A 23,750-nucleotide genomic window follows, 5' to 3' on the forward strand; every position below is an offset into this window, starting at 1 on the left:
TTCTGTGTCCGCTTTCTGTTTCTCAAAGCTGTTTCTGGGTATCCCTCCCTGTAATAGCCTAGCCTAGGCCAATCCTCAGTCTGTAACCGTGCGGCCATCTTGGCGGACATGATCCTCGTGACGTCATAAACAACCTCAAAATTCGAAGTTGTCCTGACAACCTGCGTGCACACAGAGTTTCAGAGCCATCTCAGGCCAGTCTGACTCCTCACCCTTTCCTGGTAGGATAGTTTTCCTTTTTCTCGATTTCTTGTCGGTTTCTGTCTTGCCCCTCGAACTTTGGAAGGCCTGCTACATTCTCTCTAGACACTGGTTTCTGTCCTGTAAGATTATCCTGGGTTTTACCTCTTACATTTTATGTAGATGGCCAAGTGGGTGGACGTTCCCCAGAGAAAGTCCTGGACTCCCTCCCAAGTTGAAGTTGCCCGGGCAGTCCTCTGATGCGCAATGATCCTGCCATCTCCTAGCACTCTGCCGATTCCACCTTGGCAGGTCCCATGTTTTCCTTCCTTCTTCCTCTGGGGAAGTGTACCAGATGCGTTCATGGATTGTAAAAGCCTCACGGTTCTTTCTCGGGTGCGTATTGATAACGTGACCTCACCATTGCTACTTAGTTTATGATCCCTGTCCGCACCGTACCGTGAAATCTGTATGTCCTAACACTGCTAATGTGATCTGCACCCGTGATGTGAAACAGTGAGGCCTGGGCCGGCCAAGCGGAACGTGGGCACTTACCCGCTCCGCCACAGGGCCGGCCCTGGATTGGACTTTTGGACCAACCTTTTGCCTGAGCTTGGGAACACGTGGGCCTGTTTGGATTATTCGTGAAGGTGATTAGTAGTAACATCCTGGACGGTAACCTTTTCCGTTGGTGCATGGGTTTAGCAGGCAGCATGTTCTGTGGGTAGTATTCCTCTTCATCTATTTGGAATGGTCTACCATTCTGTAGCATCAGTACGCATTTTGAGGTGATTTTCCAGCCTTGGAAGTTCACCTTCTCTAGTCTCTTTCAGCCCCAAAGCTTTATGCCGTCATTCTGGACCCCATTTTGGATTTTTTGCTTTCAGGTGAATTTATTGCCACAAGCCTGCATTAGAACATCCTATATCTTTCCGATTTGCATCCTCATCGATGTAGACTTCCGTGTCGCTGACATCACCTTCCCCTGCGCAAGCCTAATTGCAGGCCCTCACCACACACTTGTGCCTCATCATCTGTTTCACCCTCTCACACCTCCCCGCTTTGTCTCTGGGAACCCCCAATCAAATGTCCCGTGCCACCTGTTCCTGACCGCTTGTTTTTTCCTCTCCTCTTAAGTGAGGTCCTACGGTACTTGCCTTGCTCCCTGGGGCTGGTTTCACTTCCCTAAAACCCTCACAGCCATTCTGGTGGTCACAAATGGCTGGATTGCATCCTTGGTTCCGGCTGACTGGTATGCCATTGCGTGGCTATAGCCCATCTTCCTTCTGCACTGGTCCCTTGCTGGGCTCCAGGGAGGCTTCCAAGTCTTGGGTCGTGGGAGCGACGCTGTGGTGAACTCAGCGGTGCACATGTCTTTATGCAGGAGTGTTTCCGAGTTCTTTGGATCAACACGCCGCAGAGGAATAGCTGGATCATATGGGACATGGATTCTTCAAGTTCTGAGGCAGTTCCACACCGCTTGGCGTAGTGGCTGCACCGGTCTGCACTCCCACCAACGGTGCAGGAGGCTTCCCTTCTCTCCACCTCCTCTCTGACACTTGTGGCTTCCTGTCTGCTTCCTTATAGCCATTCGGACCACAGTGAGCTGCTGTGCCCTTGCAGTTTGCATTTGCATTGGCCTGAGGCTTAATGACGGTGAACAAGTGTTCATGCACCCGTTGGCCCTCTTTCGATCTTCTTGGCAGAAATCTCTGTTTCCATCTTCTGCCCAGGTTTTCATTGGCTTGTTGTTTTTTTTTTTTTTCTTGTGGGGACGTGCGAGTTGATTGCATCTTTGGGCTTTTCACCCCTTGTCCGATGTGTGGTTTGCAAACATCCTCCCCCAGTCGTTGTGCTATCTTTGCATTCAGTCGATGGTTTCCTTCACTGGGCAGAAGGGTCCGCATTTGACGTGGTCCCGTTGGTTTCTTGTTGACTTGGTTGCCCTGGCCCAGTCGGACTTGCTTCTTCCAAACAGGCGGCTCAGACAGATGGCCAAGAGCACTCTGCCTAGGTCTTCTGCTACAAGGTTCACGGTTTCAAGTCTGCCATTCAAGGCTTTGATCCATTTCAGGTGGTGTGTGTGCCAGGTGTAACATCATGGTGTACTCTCGTTGTGTTCCAGGTGGCTGTGCAGGCTTCCCAGCACCGTTTATGGTAGAGACTCTCCTTTCTCCGCTGTCTCCTCTTGGCTCCCTGGTCGAAGATGGGCTGTCCATGTACGTTTGAGTTGGGCTCTGGGTTCTCGATTCTGTTGCATGGGTCTGTGTGCCTGTTTTGGGGCCCAGACTGTGCCGTCTCGGTACCTAGTGCTTCGTCCTATATGTTGAAATCGGAAAGTGTGCCACGTCCTGCTTTTTTTCGTTTTCCTGAGGATTCCTTTGCCTATTCAGGGTCTCTTGTTGCTGGCCAGAAGCTTTAGGATTCCCTCTTCTGTCTCTGTGGGAAACATTGCTGCAACTTTGACTGGGATTGCATGGAATCCAGAGATTCCTTGCTCTGGTAGGGACGTTTCCAGTGTGTTGCTGCTTCCACTCCTAGATCCTGGAATCTCCTTCTTTCTCCTTGTGTCCTCTTGAATTTCTTCCCCCCAACGTTTGTTAGATTTCCATTGCCATGGCTTTCACCTGTTTTGCTGAGTTTCTTCATAGAGATCTCATCCTTCTCACTGGCATGCAGTTTTTCACGTTTTCTTTTCAGCTTCAGTCTCTCTATGCTTTGCAACTTTGAATCGGTTTTGTTCTGGCAGAAGTGCATCGCTGAGCTCACATCTGCTGGCAATGCTCCTGTCTTTGCTGTGGAAGTCTGGCCCTGTCTAACGTCCCTTCCCATCTGCCTCTACACTACCTCGGACGCCTGCCCCCGAAGGCCTGAAGCAGTGGTGAGCAGGCTCACCCGAGGGTCCACCCGGCCCACCCCGGGCCACCGACCCAGAAGGTGCGGACCTCACCGCTGCACCACCGGCCGGCCCCTTTCATGTTCCGTTGGCAACCTGCAGTTGAGGGCAATGGGACTTGAATATGCTACTTGAGCCCAAGTCTGGCACTGTGTAGATGAGGCCAGGTTGTTTTTCGGGTCCACTGCGATGTCAGAGGATTTGTCAGAATCGTGTCTCTGCTGTCCCGGCAAGCTTCACGGACACACGGTTTCCTGGCCCGCTTGGAGCAGTCTCATAACTCACCCTTCCCACTTAGCCCAGCCTTGACCTTCGCTGCCGTCTTTTGGCTTGTGAATTTCTCTGCCTTTCAAACGTTCCAGCAGAGTCTGTCTAAAGACGGACATCATCTTTCATTGTGGATTATCCAGGGGTGATTTCTGTTCGCCTTCCATTTTCTGGGACCTTTGTCTCTTTTCCATAGGAGAATCGTCATGGTATTTCTCAGCTATCCCCCTTAGACATGCTTATCAGTCCGTTCCCCTTCATTCCAAGTGATTCGTCTTGCATTTCTGGAATCACCGTATGTTCTCTAGGCCGAGGTGTGAGTGCTTTCGTGACTCTTGGTTGTTGTCTTTGAATTTGCACCGGTCACTTGAAGGAGTCTTTGCTGTCCTAGCCTGGGTCAAACTAAGCACTGGGAACACGTGGTCATCTGGGTTGGTTTGACATCCTGAGGTCAGAAACTCCAAACTCGAGGTGGTCCTGGCATCCCCCTTCACGGACACAATGTTTCCAAGACAAATTAGAAGAATGTGATGAATCCCTCTCTCCAGGAAAGATATTTTTCTGTCTCCTTTCCGGATTTGGGAAGTTTCGAACTTCACCCCTGATCCTGGAACGTTCCCCCAGGTGCCGTCTAGATACGGGCTTCCTTTATTTCTATAGGCTGTGCCATTTGTTTGCCTTACATCCTCAGCCCTGGCCTGTTTATTTTTCTTGAAACAGAATTGTAATGTTCTCATTTTCAGCCCACTTCCTTACATGTGGTGTCAAAACACATAATCCATAATCCTTCTACGGCAAGAGGTAGGGGGAGAGAATTTCGATGGAGGCAAACTGAGCTCACTAGCCTGGGCGGGCAGCCTTCACGAAGGAACGAAGCCCTCTGGAAAAGGGTGCTTTTCAGCACCCTTGTAGAGCACTTCCAAACCAAGAGACATAGCCCAAGCGTGACGGGGCTCCATTCCTTCAAGGCTTCCAAGACATCTCTTGGGACACATTAGCATGTACCCGGTGGGCCCCCGTGACGCCAGAGCTATGGAAAGTGAGACTGATCTGCAAAGAATGCCAGGGGCCTGGGAAAGGAGGCATCGAGTCTTCTCTTCAACGTCCTCAAGACCTCATTCTTGACTTTGGCTTATGCTTAAGGCAGAAGGACCACGTAGGTCTGATAAGGCCCAAGTCCGGCCTCTTGCTTCCAATCAAGTTGCAAGCTTGAATCAGCATGGCCTCCCCATAGACTTGAATAGATGACAACGTTCTCCTCTCGGGGCTTGTCCCTCTATTCGCGCTTCTTGCCAAGGATTCCTTTCTTACCCCTCGAATCAGCGTCTGTTTTATGTCTTCCAGTTTCTGTGTCCGCTTTCTGTTTCTCAAAGCTGTTTCTGGGTATCCCTCCCTGTAATAGCCTAGCCTAGGCCAATCCTCAGTCTGTAACCGTGCGGCCATCTTGGCGGACATGATCCTCGTGACGTCATAAACAACCTCAAAATTCGAAGTTGTCCTGACAACCTGCGTGCACACAGAGTTTCAGAGCCATCTCAGGCCAGTCTGACTCCTCACCCTTTCCTGGTAGGATAGTTTTCCTTTTTCTCGATTTCTTGTCGGTTTCTGTCTTGCCCCTCGAACTTTGGAAGGCCTGCTACATTCTCTCTAGACACTGGTTTCTGTCCTGTAAGATTATCCTGGGTTTTACCTCTTACATTTTATGTAGATGGCCAAGTGGGTGGACGTTCCCCAGAGAAAGTCCTGGACTCCCTCCCAAGTTGAAGTTGCCCGGGCAGTCCTCTGATGCGCAATGATCGTGCCATCTCCTAGCACTCTGCCGATTCCACCTTGGCAGGTCCCATGTTTTCCTTCCTTCTTCCTCTGGGGAAGTGTACCAGATGCGTTCATGGATTGTAAAAGCCTCACGGTTCTTTTTCGGGTGCGTATTGATAACGTGACCTCACCATTGCTACTTAGTTTATGATCCCTGTCCGCACCGTACCATGAAATCTGTATGTCCTAACACTGCTAATGTGATCTGCACCCGTGATGTGAAACAGTGAGGCCTGGGCCGGCCAAGCGGAACGTGGGCACTTACCCGCTCCGCCACAGGGCCGGCCCTGAATTGGACTTTTGGACCAACCTTTTGCCTGAGCTTGGGAACACGTGGGCCTGTTTGGATTATTCGTGAAGGTGATTAGTAGTAACATCCTGGACGGTAACCTTTTCCGTTGGTGCATGGGTTTAGCAGGCAGCATGTTCTGTGGGTAGTATTCCTCTTCATCTATTTGGAATGGTCTACCTTTCTGTAGCATCAGTACGCATTTTGAGGTGATTTTCCAGCCTTGGAAGTTCACCTTCTCTAGTCTCTTTCAGCCCCAAAGCTTTATGCCGTCATTCTGGACCCCATTTTGGATTTTTTGCTTTTAGGTGAATTTATTGCCACAAGCCTGCATTAGAACATCCTATATCTTTCCGATTTGCATCCTCATCGATGTAGACTTCCGTGTCGCTGACATCACCTTCCCCTGCGCAAGCCTAATTGCAGGCCCTCACCACACACTTGTGCCTCATCATCTGTTTCACCCTCTCACACTTCCCCGCTTTGTCTCTGGGAACCCCCAATCAAATGTCCCGTGCCACCTGTTCCTGACCGCTTGTTTTTTCCTCTCCTCTTAAGTGAGGTCCTATGGTACTTGCCTTGCTCCCTGGGGCTGGTTTCACTTCCCTAAAACCCTCACAGCCATTCTGGTGGTCACAAATGGCTGGATTGCATCCTTGGTTCCGGCTGACTGGTATGCCATTGCGTGGCTATAGCCCATCTTCCTTCTGCACTGGTCCCTTGCTGGGCTCCAGGGAGGCTTCCAAGTCTTGGGTAGTGGGAGCGACGCTGTGGTGAACTCAGCGGTGCACATGTCTTTATGCAGGAGTGTTTCCGAGTTCTTTGGATCAACACGCCGCAGAGGAATAGCTGGATCATATGGGACATGGATTCTTCAAGTTCTGAGGCAGTTCCACACCGCTTGGCGTAGTGGCTGCACCGGTCTGCACTCCCACCAACGGTGCAGGAGGCTTCCCTTCTCTCCACCTCCTCTCTGACACTTGTGGCTTCCTGTCTGCTTCCTTATAGCCATTCGGACCACAGTGAGCTGCTGTGCCCTTGCAGTTTGCATTTGCATTGGCCTGAGGCTTAATGACGGTGAACAAGTGTTCATGCACCCGTTGGCCCTCTTTCGATCTTCTTGGCAGAAATCTCTGTTTCCATCTTCTGCCCAGGTTTTCATTGGCTTGTTGTTTTTTTTTTTTTTCTTGTGGGGACGTGCGAGTTGATTGCATCTTTGGGCTTTTCACCCCTTGTCCGATGTGTGGTTTGCAAACATCCTCCCCCAGTCGTTGTGCTATCTTTGCATTCAGTCGATGGTTTCCTTCACTGGGCAGAAGCGTCCGCATTTGACGTGGTCCCGTTGGTTTCTTGTTGACTTGGTTGCCCTGGCCCAGTCGGACTTGCTTCTTCCAAACAGGCGGCTCAGACAGATGGCCAAGAGCACTCTGCCTAGGTCTTCTGCTACAAGGTTCACGGTTTCAAGTCTGCCATTCAAGGCTTTGATCCATTTCAGGTGGTGTGTGTGCCAGGTGTAACATCATGGTGTACTCTCGTTGTGTTCCATGTGGCTGTGCAGGCTTCCCAGCACCGTTTATGGTAGAGACTCTCCTTTCTCCGCTGTCTCCTCTTGGCTCCCTGGTCGAAGATGGGCTGTCCATGTACGTTTGAGTTGAGCTCTGGGTTCTCGATTCTGTTGCATGGGTCTGTGTGCCTGTTTTGGGGCCCAGACTGTGCCGTCTCGGTACCTAGTGCTTCGTCCTATATGTTGAAATCGGAAAGTGTGCCACGTCCTGCTTTTTTCGTTTTCCTGAGGATTCCTTTGCCTAGTCAGGGTCTCTTGTTGCTGGCCAGAAGCTTTAGCATTCCCTCTTCTGTCTCTGTGGGAAACATTGCTGCAACTTTGACTGGGATTGCATGGAATCCAGAGATTCCTTGCTCTGGTAGGGACGTTTCCAGTGTGTTGCTGCTTCCACTCCTAGATCCTGGAATCTCCTTCTTTCTCCTTGTGTCCTCTTGAATTTCTTCCCCCCAACGTTTGTTAGTTTTCCATTGCCATGGCTTTCACCTGTTTTGCTGAGTTTCTTCATAGAGATCTCATCCTTCTCACTGGCATGCAGTTTTTCACGTTTTCTTTTCAGCTTCAGTCTCTCTATGCTTTGCCACTTTGAATCGGTTTTGTTCTGGCAGAAGTGCATCGCTGAGCTCACATCTGCTGGCAATGCTCCTGTATTTGCTGTGGAAGTCTGGCCCTGTCTAACGTCCCTTCCCATCTGCCTCTACACTACCTCGGACACCTGCCCCCGAAGGCCTGAAGCAGTGGTGAGCAGGCTCACCCGAGGGTCCACCCGGCCCACCCCGGGCCACCGACCCAGAAGGTGCGGACCTCACCGCTGCACCACCGGCCGGCCCCTTTCATGTTCCGTTGGCAACCTGCAGTTGAGGGCAATGGGACTTGAATATGCTACTTGAGCCCAAGTCTGGCACTGTGTAGATGAGGCCAGGTTGTTTTTCGGGTCCACTGCGATGTCAGAGGATTTGTCAGAATCGTGTCTCTGCTGTCCCGGCAAGCTTCACGGACACACGGTTTCCTGGCCCGCTTGGAGCAGTCTCATAACTCACCCTTCCCACTTAGCCCAGCCTTGACCTTCGCTGCCGTCTTTTGGCTTGTGAATTTCTCTGCCTTTCAAACGTTCCAGCAGAGTCTGTCTAAAGACGGACATCATCTTTCATTGTGGATTATCCAGGGGTGATTTCTGTTCGCCTTCCATTTTCTGGGACCTTTGTCTCTTTTCCATAGGAGAATCGTCATGGTATTTCTCAGCTATCCCCCTTAGACATGCTTATCAGTCCGTTCCCCTTCATTCCAAGTGATTCGTCTTGCATTTCTGGAATCACCGTATGTTCTCTAGGCCGAGGTGTGAGTGCTTTCGTGACTCTTGGTTGTTGTCTTTGAATTTGCACCGGTCACTTGAAGGAGTCTTTGCTGTCCTAGCCTGGGTCAAACTAAGCACTGGGAACACGTGGTCATCTGGGTTGGTTTGACATCCTGAGGTCAGAAACTCCAAACTCGAGGTGGTCCTGGCATCCCCCTTCACGGACACAATGTTTCCAAGACAAATTAGACGAATGTGATGAATCCCTCTCTCCAGGAAAGATATTTTTCTGTCTCCTTTCCGGATTTGGGAAGTTTCGAACTTCACCCCTGATCCTGGAACGTTCCCCCAGGTGCCGTCTAGATACGGGCTTCCTTTATTTCTATAGGCTGTGCCATTTGTTTGCCTTACATCCTCAGCCCTGGCCTGTTTATTTTTCTTGAAACAGAATTGTAATGTTCTCATTTTCAGCCCACTTCCTTACATGTGGTGTCAAAACACATAATCCATAATCCTTCTACGGCAAGAGGTGGGGGAGAGAATTTCGATGGAGGCAAACTGAGCACACTAGCCTGGGCGGGCAGCCTTCACGAAGGAACGAAGCCCTGTGGAAAAGGGTGCTTTTCAGCACCCTTGTAGAGCACTTCCAAACCAAGAGACATAGCCCAAGCGTGACGGGGCTCCATTCCTTCAAGGCTTCCAAGACATCTCTTGGGACACATTAGCATGTACCCGGTGGGCCCCCGTGACGCCAGAGCTATGGAAAGTGAGACTGATCTGCAAAGAATGCCAGGGGCCTGGGAAAGGAGGCATCGAGTGTTCTCTTCAACGTCCTCAAGACCTCATTCTTGACTTTGGCTTATGCTTAAGGCAGAAGGACCACGTAGGTCTGATAAGGCCCAAGTCCGGCCTCTTGCTTCCAATCAAGTTGCAAGCTTGAATCAGCATGGCCTCCCCATAGACTTGAATAGATGACAACGTTCTCCTCTCGGGGCTTGTCCCTCTATTCGCGCTTCTTGCCAAGGATTCCTTTCTTACCCCTCGAATCAGCGTCTGTTTTATGTCTTCCAGTTTCTGTGTCCGCTTTCTGTTTCTCAAAGCTGTTTCTGGGTATCCCTCCCTGTAATAGCCTAGCCTAGGCCAATCCTCAGTCTGTAACCGTGCGGCCATCTTGGCGGACATGATCCTCGTGACGTCATAAACAACCTCAAAATTCGAAGTTGTCCTGACAACCTGCGTGCACACAGAGTTTCAGAGCCATCTCAGGCCAGTCTGACTCCTCACCCTTTCCTGGTAGGATAGTTTTCCTTTTTCTCGATTTCTTGTCGGTTTCTGTCTTGCCCCTCGAACTTTGGAAGGCCTGCTACATTCTCTCTAGACACTGGTTTCTGTCCTGTAAGATTATCCTGGGTTTTACCTCTTACATTTTATGTAGATGGCCAAGTGGGTGGACGTTCCCCAGAGAAAGTCCTGGACTCCCTCCCAAGTTGAAGTTGCCCGGGCAGTCCTCTGATGCGCAATGATCCTGCCATCTCCTAGCACTCTGCCGATTCCACCTTGGCAGGTCCCATGTTTTCCTTCCTTCTTCCTCTGGGGAAGTGTACCAGATGCGTTCATGGATTGTAAAAGCCTCACGGTTCTTTTTCGGGTGTGTATTGATAACGTGACCTCACCATTGCTACTTAGTTTATGATCCCTGTCCGCACCGTACCATGAAATCTGTATGTCCTAACACTGCTAATGTGATCTGCACCCGTGATGTGAAACAGTGAGGCCTGGGCCGGCCAAGCGGAACGTGGGCACTTACCCGCTCCGCCACAGGGCCGGCCCTGAATTGGACTTTTGGACCAACCTTTTGCCTGAGCTTGGGAACACGTGGGCCTGTTTGGATTATTCGTGAAGGTGATTAGTAGTAACATCCTGGACGGTAACCTTTTCCGTGGGTGCATGGGTTTAGCAGGCAGCATGTTCTGTGGGTAGTATTCCTCTTCATCTATTTGGAATGGTCTACCTTTCTGTAGCATCAGTACGCATTTTGAGGTGATTTTCCAGCCTTGGAAGTTCACCTTCTCTAATCTCTTTCAGCCCCAAAGCTTTATGCCGTCATTCTGGACCCCATTTTGGATTTTTTGCTTTTAGGTGAATTTATTGCCACAAGCCTGCATTAGAACATCCTATATCTTTCCGATTTGCATCCTCATCGATGTAGACTTCCGTGTCGCTGACATCACCTTCCCCTGCGCAAGCCTAATTGCAGGCCCTCACCACACACTTGTGCCTCATCATCTGTTTCACCCTCTCACACCTCCCCGCTTTGTCTCTGGGAACCCCCAATCAAATGTCCCGTGCCACCTGTTCCTGACCGCTTGTTTTTTCCTCTCCTCTTAAGTGAGGTCCTACGGTACTTGCCTTGCTCCCTGGGGCTGGTTTCACTTCCCTAAAACCCTCACAGCCATTCTGGTGGTCACAAATGGCTGGATTGCATCCTTGGTTCCGGCTGACTGGTATGCCATTGCGTGGCTATAGCCCATCTTCCTTCTGCACTGGTCCCTTGCTGGGCTCCAGGGAGGCTTCCAAGTCTTGGGTAGTGGGAGCGACGCTGTGGTGAACTCAGCGGTGCACATGTCTTTATGCAGGAGTGTTTCCGAGTTCTTTGGATCAACACGCCGCAGAGGAATAGCTGGATCATATGGGACATGGATTCTTCAAGTTCTGAGGCAGTTCCACACCGCTTGGCGTAGTGGCTGCACCGGTCTGCACTCCCACCAACGGTGCAGGAGGCTTCCCTTCTCTCCACCTCCTCTCTGACACTTGTGGCTTCCTGTCTGCTTCCTTATAGCCATTCGGACCACAGTGAGCTGCTGTGCCCTTGCAGTTTGCATTTGCATTGGCCTGAGGCTTAATGACGGTGAACAAGTGTTCATGCACCCGTTGGCCCTCTTTCGATCTTCTTGGCAGAAATCTCTGTTTCCATCTTCTGCCCAGGTTTTCATTGGCTTGTTGTTTTTTTTTTTTTTCTTGTGGGGACGTGCGAGTTGATTGCATCTTTGTGCTTTTCACCCCTTGTCCGATGTGTGGTTTGCAAACATCCTCCCCCAGTCGTTGTGCTATCTTTGCATTCAGTCGATGGTTTCCTTCACTGGGCAGAAGCGTCCGCATTTGACGTGGTCCCGTTGGTTTCTTGTTGACTTGGTTGCCCTGGCCCAGTCGGACTTGCTTCTTCCAAACAGGCGGCTCAGACAGATGGCCAAGAGCACTCTGCCTAGGTCTTCTGCTACAAGGTTCACGGTTTCAAGTCTGCCATTCAAGGCTTTGATCCATTTCAGGTGGTGTGTGTGCCAGGTGTAACATCATGGTGTACTCTCGTTGTGTTCCAGGTGGCTGTGCAGGCTTCCCAGCACCGTTTATGGTAGAGACTCTCCTTTCTCCGCTGTCTCCTCTTGGCTCCCTGGTCGAAGATGGGCTGTCCATGTACGTTTGAGTTGGGCTCTGGGTTCTCGATTCTGTTGCATGGGTCTGTGTGCCTGCTTTGGGGCCCAGACTGTGCCGTCTCGGTACCTAGTGCTTCGTCCTATATGTTGAAATCGGAAAGTGTGCCACGTCCTGCTTTTTTCGTTTTCCTGAGGATTCCTTTGCCTAGTCAGGGTCTCTTGTTGCTGGCCAGAAGCTTTAGCATTCCCTCTTCTGTCTCTGTGGGAAACATTGCTGCAACTTTGACTGGGATTGCATGGAATCCAGAGATTCCTTGCTCTGGTAGGGACGTTTCCAGTGTGTTGCTGCTTCCACTCCTAGATCCTGGAATCTCCTTCTTTCTCCTTGTGTCCTCTTGAATTTCTTCCCCCCAACGTTTGTTAGTTTTCCATTGCCATGGCTTTCACCTGTTTTGCTGAGTTTCTTCATAGAGATCTCATCCTTCTCACTGGCATGCAGTTTTTCACGTTTTCTTTTCAGCTTCAGTCTCTCTATGCTTTGCCACTTTGAATCGGTTTTGTTCTGGCAGAAGTGCATCGCTGAGCTCACATCTGCTGGCAATGCTCCTGTATTTGCTGTGGAAGTCTGGCCCTGTCTAACGTCCCTTCCCATCTGCCTCTACACTACCTCGGACGCCTGCCCCCGAAGGCCTGAAGCAGTGGTGAGCAGGCTCACCCGAGGGTCCACCCGGCCCACCCCGGGCCACCGACCCAGAAGGTGCGGACCTCACCGCTGCACCACCGGCCGGCCCCTTTCATGTTCCGTTGGCAACCTGCAGTTGAGGGCAATGGGACTTGAATATGCTACTTGAGCCCAAGTCTGGCACTGTGTAGATGAGGCCAGGTTGTTTTTCGGGTCCACTGCGATGTCAGAGGATTTGTCAGAATCGTGTCTCTGCTGTCCCGGCAAGCTTCACGGACACACGGTTTCCTGGCCCGCTTGGAGCAGTCTCATAACTCACCCTTCCCACTTAGCCCAGCCTTGACCTTCGCTGCCGTCTTTTGGCTTGTGAATTTCTCTGCCTTTCAAACGTTCCAGCAGAGTCTGTCTAAAGACGGACATCATCTTTCATTGTGGATTCTCCAGGGGTGATTTCTGTTCGCCTTCCATTTTCTGGGACCTTTGTCTCTTTTCCATAGGAGAATCGTCATGGTATTTCTCAGCTATCCCCCTTAGACATGCTTATCAGTCCGTTCCCCTTCATTCCAAGTGATTCGTCTTGCATTTCTGGAATCACCGTATGTTCTCTAGGCCGAGGTGTGAGTGCTTTCGTGACTCTTGGTTGTTGTCTTTGAATTTGCACCGGTCACTTGAAGGAGTCTTTGCTGTCCTAGCCTGGGTCAAACTAAGCACTGGGAACACGTGGTCATCTGGGTTGGTTTGACATCCTGAGGTCAGAAACTCCAAACTCGAGGTGGTCCTGGCATCCCCCTTCACGGACACAATGTTTCCAAGACAAATTAGACGAATGTGATGAATCCCTCTCTCCAGGAAAGATATTTTTCTGTCTCCTTTCCGGATTTGGGAAGTTTCGAACTTCACCCCTGATCCTGGAACGTTCCCCCAGGTGCCGTCTAGATACGGGCTTCCTTTATTTCTATAGGCTGTGCCATTTGTTTGCCTTACATCCTCAGCCCTGGCCTGTTTATTTTTCTTGAAACAGAATTGTAATGTTCTCATTTTCAGCCCACTTCCTTACATGTGGTGTCAAAACACATAATCCATAATCCTTCTACGGCAAGAGGTGGGGGAGAGAATTTCGATGGAGGCAAACTGAGCACACTAGCCTGGGCGGGCAGCCTTCACGAAGGAACGAAGCCCTGTGGAAAAGGGTGCTTTTCAGCACCCTTGTAGAGCACTTCCAAACCAAGAGACATAGCCCAAGCGTGACGGGGCTCCATTCCTTCAAGGCTTCCAAGACATCTCTTGGGACACATTAGCATGTACCCGGTGGGCCCCCGTGACGCCAGAGCTATGGAAAGTGAGACTGATCTGCAAAGAATGCCAGGGGCCTGGGAAAGGAGGCATCGAGTGTTCTCTTCAACGTCCTCAAGACCTCATTCTTGACTTTGGCTTATGCTTAAGGCAGAAGGACCACGTAGGTCTGATAAGGCCCAAGTCCGGCCTCTTGCTTCCAATCAAGTTGCAAGCTTGAATCAGCATGGCCTCCCCATAGACTTGAATAGATGACAACGTTCTCCTCTCGGGGCTTGTCCCTCTATTCGCGCTTCTTGCCAAGGATTCCTTTCTTACCCCTCGAATCAGCGTCTGTTTTATGTCTTCCAGTTTCTGTGTCCGCTTTCTGTTTCTCAAAGCTGTTTCTGGGTATCCCTCCCTGTAATAGCCTAGCCTAGGCCAATCCTCAGTCTGTAACCGTGCGGCCATCTTGGCGGACATGATCCTCGTGACGTCATAAACAACCTCAAAATTCGAAGTTGTCCTGACAACCTGCGTGCACACAGAGTTTCAGAGCCATCTCAGGCCAGTCTGACTCCTCACCCTTTCCTGGTAGGATAGTTTTCCTTTTTCTCGATTTCTTGTCGGTTTCTGTCTTGCCCCTCGAACTTTGGAAGGCCTGCTACATTCTCTCTAGACACTGGTTTCTGTCCTGTAAGATTATCCTGGGTTTTACCTCTTACATTTTATGTAGATGGCCAAGTGGGTGGACGTTCCCCAGAGAAAGTCCTGGACTCCCTCCCAAGTTGAAGTTGCCCGGGCAGTCCTCTGATGCGCAATGATCCTGCCATCTCCTAGCACTCTGCCGATTCCACCTTGGCAGGTCCCATGTTTTCCTTCCTTCTTCCTCTGGGGAAGTGTACCAGATGCGTTCATGGATTGTAAAAGCCTCACGGTTCTTTTTCGGGTGCGTATTGATAACGTGACCTCACCATTGCTACTTAGTTTATGATCCCTGTCCGCACCGTACCATGAAATCTGTATGTCCTAACACTGCTAATGTGATCTGCACCCGTGATGTGAAACAGTGAGGCCTGGGCCGGCCAAGCGGAACGTGGGCACTTACCCGCTCCGCCACAGGGCCGGCCCTGAATTGGACTTTTGGACCAACCTTTTGCCTGAGCTTGGGAACACGTGGGCCTGTTTGGATTATTCGTGAAGGTGATTAGTAGTAACATCCTGGACGGTAACCTTTTCCGTTGGTGCATGGGTTTAGCAGGCAGCATGTTCTGTGGGTAGTATTCCTCTTCATCTATTTGGAATGGTCTACCTTTCTGTAGCATCAGTACGCATTTTGAGGTGATTTTCCAGCCTTGGAAGTTCACCTTCTCTAATCTCTTTCAGCCCCAAAGCTTTATGCCGTCATTCTGGACCCCATTTTGGATTTTTTGCTTTTAGGTGAATTTATTGCCACAAGCCTGCATTAGAACATCCTATATCTTTCCGATTTGCATCCTCATCGATGTAGACTTCCGTGTCGCTGACATCACCTTCCCCTGCGCAAGCCTAATTGCAGGCCCTCACCACACACTTGTGCCTCATCATCTGTTTCACCCTCTCACACCTCCCCGCTTTGTCTCTGGGAACCCCCAATCAAATGTCCCGTGCCACCTGTTCCTGACCGCTTGTTTTTTCCTCTCCTCTTAAGTGAGGTCCTACGGTACTTGCCTTGCTCCCTGGGGCTGGTTTCACTTCCCTAAAACCCTCACAGCCATTCTGGTGGTCACAAATGGCTGGATTGCATCCTTGGTTCCGGCTGACTGGTATGCCATTGCGTGGCTATAGCCCATCTTCCTTCTGCACTGGTCCCTTGCTGGGCTCCAGGGAGGCTTCCAAGTCTTGGGTAGTGGGAGCGACGCTGTGGTGAACTCAGCGGTGCACATGTCTTTATGCAGGAGTGTTTCCGAGTTCTTTGGATCAACACGCCGCAGAGGAATAGCTGGATCATATGGGACATGGATTCTTCAAGTTCTGAGGCAGTTCCACACCGCTTGGCGTAGTGGCTGCACCGGTCTGCACTCCCACCAACGGTGCAGGAGGCTTCCCTTCTCTCCACCTCCTCTCTGACACTTGTGGCTTCCTGTCTGCTTCCTTATAGCCATTCGGACCACAGTGAGCTGCTGTGCCCTTGCAGTTTGCATTTGCATTGGCCTGAGGCTTAATGACGGTGAACAAGTGTTCATGCACCCGTTGGCCCTCTTTCGATCTTCTTGGCAGAAATCTCTGTTTCCATCTTCTGCCCAGGTTTTCATTGGCTTGTTGTTTTTTTTTTTTTTCTTGTGGGGACGTGCGAGTTGATTGCATCTTTGGGCTTTTCACCCCTTGTCCGATGTGTGGTTTGCAAACATCCTCCCCCAGTCGTTGTGCTATCTTTGCATTCAGTCGATGGTTTCCTTCACTGGGCAGAAGCGTCCGCATTTGACGTGGTCCCGTTGGTTTCTTGTTGACTTGGTTGCCCTGGCCCAGTCGGACTTGCTTCTTCCAAACAGGCGGCTCAGACAGATGGCCAAGAGCACTCTGCCTAGGTCTTCTGCTACAAGGTTCACGGTTTCAAGTCTGCCATTCAAGGCTTTGATCCATTTCAGGTGGTGTGTGTGCCAGGTGTAACATCATGGTGTACTCTCGTTGTGTTCCAGGTGGCTGTGCAGGCTTCCCAGCACCGTTTATGGTAGAGACTCTCCTTTCTCCGCTGTCTCCTCTTGGCTCCCTGGTCGAAGATGGGCTGTCCATGTACGTTTGAGTTGGGCTCTGGGTTCTCGATTCTGTTGCATGGGTCTGTGTGCCTGCTTTGGGGCCCAGACTGTGCCGTCTCGGTACCTAGTGCTTCGTCCTATATGTTGAAATCGGAAAGTGTGCCACGTCCTGCTTTTTTCGTTTTCCTGAGGATTCCTTTGCCTAGTCAGGGTCTCTTGTTGCTGGCCAGAAGCTTTAGCATTCCCTCTTCTGTCTCTGTGGGAAACATTGCTGCAACTTTGACTGGGATTGCATGGAATCCAGAGATTCCTTGCTCTGGTAGGGACGTTTCCAGTGTGTTGCTGCTTCCACTCCTAGATCCTGGAATCTCCTTCTTTCTCCTTGTGTCCTCTTGAATTTCTTCCCCCCAACGTTTGTTAGTTTTCCATTGCCATGGCTTTCACCTGTTTTGCTGAGTTTCTTCATAGAGATCTCATCCTTCTCACTGGCATGCAGTTTTTCACGTTTTCTTTTCAGCTTCAGTCTCTCTATGCTTTGCCACTTTGAATCGGTTTTGTTCTGGCAGAAGTGCATCGCTGAGCTCACATCTGCTGGCAATGCTCCTGTATTTGCTGTGGAAGTCTGGCCCTGTCTAACGTCCCTTCCCATCTGCCTCTACACTACCTCGGACGCCTGCCCCCGAAGGCCTGAAGCAGTGGTGAGCAGGCTCACCCGAGGGTCCACCCGGCCCACCCCGGGCCACCGACCCAGAAGGTGCGGACCTCACCGCTGCACCACCGGCCGGCCCCTTTCATGTTCCGTTGGCAACCTGCAGTTGAGGGCAATGGGACTTGAATATGCTACTTGAGCCCAAGTCTGGCACTGTGTAGATGAGGCCAGGTTGTTTTTCGGGTCCACTGCGATGTCAGAGGATTTGTCAGAATCGTGTCTCTGCTGTCCCGGCAAGCTTCACGGACACACGGTTTCCTGGCCCGCTTGGAGCAGTCTCATAACTCACCCTTCCCACTTAGCCCAGCCTTGACCTTCGCTGCCGTCTTTTGGCTTGTGAATTTCTCTGCCTTTCAAACGTTCCAGCAGAGTCTGTCTAAAGACGGACATCATCTTTCATTGTGGATTATCCAGGGGTGATTTCTGTTCGCCTTCCATTTTCTGGGACCTTTGTCTCTTTTCCATAGGAGAATCGTCATGGTATTTCTCAGCTATCCCCCTTAGACATGCTTATCAGTCCGTTCCCCTTCATTCCAAGTGATTCGTCTTGCATTTCTGGAATCACCGTATGTTCTCTAGGCCGAGGTGTGAGTGCTTTCGTGACTCTTGGTTGTTGTCTTTGAATTTGCACCGGTCACTTGAAGGAGTCTTTGCTGTCCTAGCCTGGGTCAAACTAAGCACTGGGAACACGTGGTCATCTGGGTTGGTTTGACATCCTGAGGTCAGAAACTCCAAACTCGAGGTGGTCCTGGCATCCCCCTTCACGGACACAATGTTTCCAAGACAAATTAGACGAATGTGATGAATCCCTCTCTCCAGGAAAGATATTTTTCTGTCTCCTTTCCGGATTTGGGAAGTTTCGAACTTCACCCCTGATCCTGGAACGTTCCCCCAGGTGCCGTCTAGATACGGGCTTCCTTTATTTCTATAGGCTGTGCCATTTGTTTGCCTTACATCCTCAGCCCTGGCCTGTTTATTTTTCTTGAAACAGAATTGTAATGTTCTCATTTTCAGCCCACTTCCTTACATGTGGTGTCAAAACACATAATCCATAATCCTTCTACGGCAAGAGGTGGGGGAGAGAATTTCGATGGAGGCAAACTGAGCACACTAGCCTGGGCGGGCAGCCTTCACGAAGGAACGAAGCCCTGTGGAAAAGGGTGCTTTTCAGCACCCTTGTAGAGCACTTCCAAACCAAGAGACATAGCCCAAGCGTGACGGGGCTCCATTCCTTCAAGGCTTCCAAGACATCTCTTGGGACACATTAGCATGTACCCGGTGGGCCCCCGTGACGCCAGAGCTATGGAAAGTGAGACTGATCTGCAAAGAATGCCAGGGGCCTGGGAAAGGAGGCATCGAGTGTTCTCTTCAACGTCCTCAAGACCTCATTCTTGACTTTGGCTTATGCTTAAGGCAGAAGGACCACGTAGGTCTGATAAGGCCCAAGTCCGGCCTCTTGCTTCCAATCAAGTTGCAAGCTTGAATCAGCATGGCCTCCCCATAGACTTGAATAGATGACAACGTTCTCCTCTCGGGGCTTGTCCCTCTATTCGCGCTTCTTGCCAAGGATTCCTTTCTTACCCCTCGAATCAGCGTCTGTTTTATGTCTTCCAGTTTCTGTGTCCGCTTTCTGTTTCTCAAAGCTGTTTCTGGGTATCCCTCCCTGTAATAGCCTAGCCTAGGCCAATCCTCAGTCTGTAACCGTGCGGCCATCTTGGCGGACATGATCCTCGTGACGTCATAAACAACCTCAAAATTCGAAGTTGTCCTGACAACCTGCGTGCACACAGAGTTTCAGAGCCATCTCAGGCCAGTCTGACTCCTCACCCTTTCCTGGTAGGATAGTTTTCCTTTTTCTCGATTTCTTGTCGGTTTCTGTCTTGCCCCTCGAACTTTGGAAGGCCTGCTACATTCTCTCTAGACACTGGTTTCTGTCCTGTAAGATTATCCTGGGTTTTACCTCTTACATTTTATGTAGATGGCCAAGTGGGTGGACGTTCCCCAGAGAAAGTCCTGGACTCCCTCCCAAGTTGAAGTTGCCCGGGCAGTCCTCTGATGCGCAATGATCCTGCCATCTCCTAGCACTCTGCCGATTCCACCTTGGCAGGTCCCATGTTTTCCTTCCTTCTTCCTCTGGGGAAGTGTACCAGATGCGTTCATGGATTGTAAAAGCCTCACGGTTCTTTTTCGGGTGCGTATTGATAACGTGACCTCACCATTGCTACTTAGTTTATGATCCCTGTCCGCACCGTACCATGAAATCTGTATGTCCTAACACTGCTAATGTGATCTGCACCCGTGATGTGAAACAGTGAGGCCTGGGCCGGCCAAGCGGAACGTGGGCACTTACCCGCTCCGCCACAGGGCCGGCCCTGAATTGGACTTTTGGACCAACCTTTTGCCTGAGCTTGGGAACACGTGGGCCTGTTTGGATTATTCGTGAAGGTGATTAGTAGTAACATCCTGGACGGTAACCTTTTCCGTGGGTGCATGGGTTTAGCAGGCAGCATGTTCTGTGGGTAGTATTCCTCTTCATCTATTTGGAATGGTCTACCTTTCTGTAGCATCAGTACGCATTTTGAGGTGATTTTCCAGCCTTGGAAGTTCACCTTCTCTAATCTCTTTCAGCCCCAAAGCTTTATGCCGTCATTCTGGACCCCATTTTGGATTTTTTGCTTTTAGGTGAATTTATTGCCACAAGCCTGCATTAGAACATCCTATATCTTTCCGATTTGCATCCTCATCGATGTAGACTTCCGTGTCGCTGACATCACCTTCCCCTGCGCAAGCCTAATTGCAGGCCCTCACCACACACTTGTGCCTCATCATCTGTTTCACCCTCTCACACCTCCCCGCTTTGTCTCTGGGAACCCCCAATCAAATGTCCCGTGCCACCTGTTCCTGACCGCTTGTTTTTTCCTCTCCTCTTAAGTGAGGTCCTACGGTACTTGCCTTGCTCCCTGGGGCTGGTTTCACTTCCCTAAAACCCTCACAGCCATTCTGGTGGTCACAAATGGCTGGATTGCATCCTTGGTTCCGGCTGACTGGTATGCCATTGCGTGGCTATAGCCCATCTTCCTTCTGCACTGGTCCCTTGCTGGGCTCCAGGGAGGCTTCCAAGTCTTGGGTAGTGGGAGCGACGCTGTGGTGAACTCAGCGGTGCACATGTCTTTATGCAGGAGTGTTTCCGAGTTCTTTGGATCAACACGCCGCAGAGGAATAGCTGGATCATATGGGACATGGATTCTTCAAGTTCTGAGGCAGTTCCACACCGCTTGGCGTAGTGGCTGCACCGGTCTGCACTCCCACCAACGGTGCAGGAGGCTTCCCTTCTCTCCACCTCCTCTCTGACACTTGTGGCTTCCTGTCTGCTTCCTTATAGCCATTCGGACCACAGTGAGCTGCTGTGCCCTTGCAGTTTGCATTTGCATTGGCCTGAGGCTTAATGACGGTGAACAAGTGTTCATGCACCCGTTGGCCCTCTTTCGATCTTCTTGGCAGAAATCTCTGTTTCCATCTTCTGCCCAGGTTTTCATTGGCTTGTTGTTTTTTTTTTTTTTCTTGTGGGGACGTGCGAGTTGATTGCATCTTTGTGCTTTTCACCCCTTGTCCGATGTGTGGTTTGCAAACATCCTCCCCCAGTCGTTGTGCTATCTTTGCATTCAGTCGATGGTTTCCTTCACTGGGCAGAAGCGTCCGCATTTGACGTGGTCCCGTTGGTTTCTTGTTGACTTGGTTGCCCTGGCCCAGTCGGACTTGCTTCTTCCAAACAGGCGGCTCAGACAGATGGCCAAGAGCACTCTGCCTAGGTCTTCTGCTACAAGGTTCACGGTTTCAAGTCTGCCATTCAAGGCTTTGATCCATTTCAGGTGGTGTGTGTGCCAGGTGTAACATCATGGTGTACTCTCGTTGTGTTCCAGGTGGCTGTGCAGGCTTCCCAGCACCGTTTATGGTAGAGACTCTCCTTTCTCCGCTGTCTCCTCTTGGCTCCCTGGTCGAAGATGGGCTGTCCATGTACGTTTGAGTTGGGCTCTGGGTTCTCGATTCTGTTGCATGGGTCTGTGTGCCTGCTTTGGGGCCCAGACTGTGCCGTCTCGGTACCTAGTGCTTCGTCCTATATGTTGAAATCGGAAAGTGTGCCACGTCCTGCTTTTTTCGTTTTCCTGAGGATTCCTTTGCCTAGTCAGGGTCTCTTGTTGCTGGCCAGAAGCTTTAGCATTCCCTCTTCTGTCTCTGTGGGAAACATTGCTGCAACTTTGACTGGGATTGCATGGAATCCAGAGATTCCTTGCTCTGGTAGGGACGTTTCCAGTGTGTTGCTGCTTCCACTCCTAGATCCTGGAATCTCCTTCTTTCTCCTTGTGTCCTCTTGAATTTCTTCCCCCCAACGTTTGTTAGTTTTCCATTGCCATGGCTTTCACCTGTTTTGCTGAGTTTCTTCATAGAGATCTCATCCTTCTCACTGGCATGCAGTTTTTCACGTTTTCTTTTCAGCTTCAGTCTCTCTATGCTTTGCCACTTTGAATCGGTTTTGTTCTGGCAGAAGTGCATCGCTGAGCTCACATCTGCTGGCAATGCTCCTGTATTTGCTGTGGAAGTCTGGCCCTGTCTAACGTCCCTTCCCATCTGCCTCTACACTACCTCGGACGCCTGCCCCCGAAGGCCTGAAGCAGTGGTGAGCAGGCTCACCCGAGGGTCCACCCGGCCCACCCCGGGCCACCGACCCAGAAGGTGCGGACCTCACCGCTGCACCACCGGCCGGCCCCTTTCATGTTCCGTTGGCAACCTGCAGTTGAGGGCAATGGGACTTGAATATGCTACTTGAGCCCAAGTCTGGCACTGTGTAGATGAGGCCAGGTTGTTTTTCGGGTCCACTGCGATGTCAGAGGATTTGTCAGAATCGTGTCTCTGCTGTCCCGGCAAGCTTCACGGACACACGGTTTCCTGGCCCGCTTGGAGCAGTCTCATAACTCACCCTTCCCACTTAGCCCAGCCTTGACCTTCGCTGCCGTCTTTTGGCTTGTGAATTTCTCTGCCTTTCAAACGTTCCAGCAGAGTCTGTCTAAAGACGGACATCATCTTTCATTGTGGATTATCCAGGGGTGATTTCTGTTCGCCTTCCATTTTCTGGGACCTTTGTCTCTTTTCCATAGGAGAATCGTCATGGTATTTCTCAGCTATCCCCCTTAGACATGCTTATCAGTCCGTTCCCCTTCATTCCAAGTGATTCGTCTTGCATTTCTGGAATCACCGTATGTTCTCTAGGCCGAGGTGTGAGTGCTTTCGTGACTCTTGGTTGTTGTCTTTGAATTTGCACCGGTCACTTGAAGGAGTCTTTGCTGTCCTAGCCTGGGTCAAACTAAGCACTGGGAACACGTGGTCATCTGGGTTGGTTTGACATCCTGAGGTCAGAAACTCCAAACTCGAGGTGGTCCTGGCATCCCCCTTCACGGACACAATGTTTCCAAGACAAATTAGACGAATGTGATGAATCCCTCTCTCCAGGAAAGATATTTTTCTGTCTCCTTTCCGGATTTGGGAAGTTTCGAACTTCACCCCTGATCCTGGAACGTTCCCCCAGGTGCCGTCTAGATACGGGCTTCCTTTATTTCTATAGGCTGTGCCATTTGTTTGCCTTACATCCTCAGCCCTGGCCTGTTTATTTTTCTTGAAACAGAATTGTAATGTTCTCATTTTCAGCCCACTTCCTTACATGTGGTGTCAAAACACATAATCCATAATCCTTCTACGGCAAGAGGTGGGGGAGAGAATTTCGATGGAGGCAAACTGAGCACACTAGCCTGGGCGGGCAGCCTTCACGAAGGAACGAAGCCCTGTGGAAAAGGGTGCTTTTCAGCACCCTTGTAGAGCACTTCCAAACCAAGAGACATAACCCAAGCGTGACGGGGCTCCATTCCTTCAAGGCTTCCAAGACATCTCTTGGGACACATTAGCATGTACCCGGTGGGCCCCCGTGACGCCAGAGCTATGGAAAGTGAGACTGATCTGCAAAGAATGCCAGGGGCCTGGGAAAGGAGGCATCGAGTGTTCTCTTCAACGTCCTCAAGACCTCATTCTTGACTTTGGCTTATGCTTAAGGCAGAAGGACCACGTAGGTCTGATAAGGCCCAAGTCCGGCCTCTTGCTTCCAATCAAGTTGCAAGCTTGAATCAGCATGGCCTCCCCATAGACTTGAATAGATGACAACGTTCTCCTCTCGGGGCTTGTCCCTCTATTCGCGCTTCTTGCCAAGGATTCCTTTCTTACCCCTCGAATCAGCGTCTGTTTTATGTCTTCCAGTTTCTGTGTCCGCTTTCTGTTTCTCAAAGCTGTTTCTGGGTATCCCTCCCTGTAATAGCCTAGCCTAGGCCAATCCTCAGTCTGTAACCGTGCGGCCATCTTGGCGGACATGATCCTCGTGACGTCATAAACAACCTCAAAATTCGAAGTTGTCCTGACAACCTGCGTGCACACAGAGTTTCAGAGCCATCTCAGGCCAGTCTGACTCCTCACCCTTTCCTGGTAGGATAGTTTTCCTTTTTCTCGATTTCTTGTCGGTTTCTGTCTTGCCCCTCGAACTTTGGAAGGCCTGCTACATTCTCTCTAGACACTGGTTTCT

This window comes from Equus asinus, chromosome 1 (assembly GCF_041296235.1).
Source record: "Equus asinus isolate D_3611 breed Donkey chromosome 1, EquAss-T2T_v2, whole genome shotgun sequence".
Lineage (NCBI taxonomy): Eukaryota > Metazoa > Chordata > Mammalia > Perissodactyla > Equidae > Equus > Equus asinus.